We start from the raw sequence: 4,823 nt of genomic DNA, 5'->3' as shown, positions 1-4,823 counted from the left end.
GAAATATTAATTTTGTTATATTTCAAATTTGCATTATTTATAGTACTGCAATATAATTATTTGTAATATAAATAATTATTTGAAATATTTATTGTAATAAATGTTAGAAAAAGTAAAAATATTAAAAAATTAAAAAAATTCATCTAAAATTAAAAATATAAAATAATACAGTAACAATACTACTCGAAAGTATGCAAAAGAGTCTTCCTCACCATTAATTTTGAATACATTTCGTTAATGTTTCAAAATATATCAAAATATTTAAATTCATATAAAGAAAAAGAGTTTGAAGCTCAATTACACGTACAGTATTAAAAAGTACATAAACTGGAAGATTTTGAGTTTGCAAAACTTCAGATAGAAATTGAATTATTATCTTCTTATAGACATGTTTTGTAATTTAAAATTATAAAATATAAAGAAGAATCTGTATCTCTAAAAATTTTCTTTTCTTCGTTAAAATAGTAGCTAATGATTTCTTTTTGTGTTGAATAATTTGTTTTTCCCATCTAATACTCGTATTGGTGCCTAGTTATACTTTTCAAATTTTTCTAATATTACTGTTTACGTGCAATGCAGTTGTAGCTAAGATTCCCTTCTTCCTTTCTAATTTTAATAATTAATGCATTAATAACGATCGAATAACAGTTAATTCATCAGTTGATGACACGTGTCCTTGACTTATGTTAAATAACAGAGGTTGCTCGTTACTTGTCAATAAGACACTAGTATTCATGTTACGTATTAACATTGAATGAACTAACTGTTTCATTTGAAAGGAAAGTTTCGTGAGACATTTCCGAACATTAAATGCTAAAAGAAACTCTCTGAATAAAAGAATAGCATTTCTACTGCGTTCCAAGTGTAAAATATGAAAGTGAGGGCAAATTAATAATTAAACTAAAATTCGAAATTACATAAAGTATTATAAAATTATATCACATTTCTTATTTTGTTTCGTTTAAAATTATATATTCTATATATGTAAATTATTTTATATTTAAAATATATATAGATAAATTAAATTAATATTGGCTTTGTAATGCAATTTTATGATGATATTCAAAAAATAATTAAATGTATTAAAATGAAAATAAAAATAAAGTAAATAATATAAATTAAAATTACAATTATAAAATAATTAAAATAATTGAGAATGTATATGTTTGTTAATTTTCTATTATTAATATTGAAATTGTCTGTAGAGAACAGGTTTGTACGAATATTTAGAGAATACATGTATAGGACAATAACAAACGCAATAAAAATAATTTTGGATAAAAATCATTCGATATTCACGTAAACCTGATATAGTATTTATATTCAAACACAGGACAATCTATTAGCTAATATATTATATTTATTTAAACTCTCTGACATTTCCCTTGACCTTAATGTTCCACCAATATCCGTGTTCAAATTTTAAGAAGGACATTTATTTTATATCACATTCTTAGTTCCTAATGTCACAGAAATATTCATATTACCTGTCAGTGATTGACATAAATTAGATTGACAATATTTTAATATTTAGTTCAATCACAAGGACGTACTAAATATTTAAAATTATTGCCATGATTTATATCGAATGTTTCATATACAATGAAAAATACAAAAATAAGTAGTAACATATCATGTTCTACGTATAACGATAAATATATTGATATTTGTAAGTCTGCAAATAATAATAATAATAATTGCTATTACTGTTATATAATTGTTATATAAATTATTAATAATGATATTATTATACAAATAATACAAATATAATAGTAAATAATAAATATTTTATTATTATAAAAATATAATTATTATACAAATATTGCTATTAGATAAATATTATTATATATCTATATGGTGTACAGGGTGTCCCACTTAATGCAAGGTACCTAATATTTTCTCCAATTATGATGATACAAAGAAATATTTTGTATGTAATTTGTATGGTATGAAAAGATTAGTAAGTTGAAAAAAATATTTTTTTGTCTGTATATATCTGTATATATTTAGTAAAATTATACAATTACAATTATATTTTTATATAATAGTATTATATAAATACTGTTATACAGATAATTGTTTAAATAATAAATATTAATAGCTTCGATAGATTCTATTTTCTGAATAAATTTTATTTTGAACATAGATTATCATTTTTAGAATGATAATTATTCACAATTAGACTGCCTATATCAATATAGATATAGATATCTGTCCAACAAATTTTTATTTTTTCTCTAATCTGTATCATACATTAGGTGATTCTTGTAGAATTTACCTTCCTGAAAACCAATCGGTAATCGAAATTGCTCTATCACCCTCAGTTTCCGACAAATGTGAGTTTTCCTAAAAACGCACGATTTTTATTTAAAATGAAGTATTACGCAAAAGGTAAAAACGTTATTAGGTTCATTATTTTACAAATTAGGTGAAAGTATCTGAAGCTTATCAATGTCCACAATAATAATTATTCGTGCTTCTGAATAATTATAATTGGTTATAGAAGTTTAAAAAGTATTTTCTATGCATACCCCACTCCCTTAAATTATTTAATAATTTTTTTTATTTTCGGGTGTTAATAAGCACTTGGCGCTGGAAAGACGTGCCACGCACGTCATAATGCTTTTGTCGCAGAATCGCCACCGACGTGGTACACACGTCGTCAGGCAATTGTCACAGAGATACTTGGACCGTTCTGATACATGTACCTGTGAATTTCTTGCTAGCGCAAGTGGTTAATTATTTTTCCTTTTTCCAGGTTTAATTATTTCTTATTTTCTCCGATTTTATTGTTTAAATAATAATACCTCACCCCCTTAAGTTATTTAATAATTTTCGGGTGTGAATTATTTTTCCTTTTTTCAGATTTTAATTATTTCTTATTTTCTCCGATTTTATTTTTTCGTTTCTATTTATCTTTATTTGAGAATTCGAATATTTTTCTTTTGGAGGGGTCTCCTCCCCCTCCCCGTTTTGTTGAAGTTGGACTTGGTCGCACGTATCCTCGGTATGGCGGCGGTGTTACTTAGAAGGGACGATAGGAAAAGGAAGGTATGCGGTTTCACCCCGGACCTACTAAGTTGGACTTATATCAAAGTAAGGCTATCCTAGCAGGCTCCGCCTTACAATTAGACCGGGATACTATTGGAAGGTCGGGAAGTTATATATATAGGAATTGGAGGTTTCCCGAGGACTTGCGAGAAAGTCCTCGAAGTCGGAATCCATCTAGTGGCGAGGGTGTGAATGATGGTCGCTACACTTCTATTTGGTTCATTTTTCTGATTCATATTCGTGTCGCTTTTGTTTCCTTTCCTCTTGTTAATTCCTTTCATTTCAGGTTTACATATTTTCTTTTTAACTTTTCAGGTTTTTCAAGACATCGATAGCGCTAGTAGGATTGCGCCAGTTCGGATCTCGATGCGCAGTCACCTCCAACGTTTACCGTACCATTTACCAAAGAAAATCTTTAGAAAATGATTCCAAGGTAAGAGCTACGCTCTAAATTTAAAATATTTTCTGTAAATTTTCAATACATTTCCTTGTAAATTTTCAATGTTCCCTTTGGACTTTGAATATAAAGAGCGGGCAATATCTGTTGAAAATATAATATGCAAATTAAGATAAATTAAGGTAAGTATAATTTAGGAATGTATCTTTAAGCTGAAAATATGTAAAATAATTAGAAATCTCTTGCAATGAGTAGATTATGTATGCTATGTACATTCTAGCAGACGTTGAGAAATTTCTTTCGGTCAAATTCTTGGAAAATGACGTTAATTTCTTGGAATTCTATCATCATGAGAGCTCCTTTAATGATAAGTTTGTCTAATACAAAATCATAAAATTAGCAGAAGGTTTGATGACAACGTTGCGAAATTTGTAGGCCTAGAATTCTTGGTAAATGATTTGACCGTGGATTCTTGGAATTTCTTGACCGTGCGACTCCCTTTCATGTTATGTCCTAATACAAAATCGCAAATTTGACAACAAATTCATGAAAACTGCGAAATTTGCTTCGTTAGAATTTTTGAAAAATGCTTCGTTCCAGAGTCGTCGTGTATCAAAATTAATGCCAAGTAATCAAATGCATTCCTGGGATAATTATTCTCTCTATTCCATCCAATTACACACATTACAATGCTGAAGACTTTTATTCCAACATATATAAACTAATAGTGAAGGTATTATTAGTGAAGATAACTGCTAAAATTAATAAAAAATATTGTTTACGAATTATCACTGCATGTTCTTACACGTTATTGTAAAAGTCGTAAAGAATTAAAACAAAAATATTGTCTAAAATATGCAGTAAAATACAATACATAGTACGAATCCGGTTAATGCGTAAATTCAATATTGCTTATGCAATTCGTTGATACTGCACTGATTCACTCAATAAGATCGACAAGGATGGAAAATCAAGCGACATTCGATAGCCGCCATCTGTGATTTTCGGTTCAAAGCTCGGGATAAATAACAGGAGTACAGAATGCACGAGGAGATCGTCGAATGCCACGTGACGTTACAAAAGAGGATAGACAGCGGTTAAAAAAGGATAGAAAAATTCGCCAGGCGTCAAAGTAAATACGTTTTCGCTGCCGAAATAAGCAAATTAACAGAGATGCAAACAGATGACGACCTTAGACCATAGTCAGGACTGTAGAAATGTTTTATCCAGTGTTGAAGTATTCTGTAATATTCTATAATACTAGAAACTAGACATTTTTAGAGGTATCATAATAGGTAAAGGTCTTACTCGAATTTTTAATATCTTAAGTTACCTGCAATAATAAGTTACCTACTATAATATGTGCAGGTAGAAA

This window comes from Eufriesea mexicana, unplaced genomic scaffold (genome assembly GCF_001483705.2).
Source record: "Eufriesea mexicana isolate 0111107269 unplaced genomic scaffold, ASM148370v2 scaffold2913, whole genome shotgun sequence".
Classification (NCBI taxonomy): Eukaryota; Metazoa; Arthropoda; class Insecta; order Hymenoptera; family Apidae; genus Eufriesea; species Eufriesea mexicana.
The sequence above is the reverse complement of the archived record's forward strand: the minus strand, read 5'-3'. Positions refer to the sequence as shown.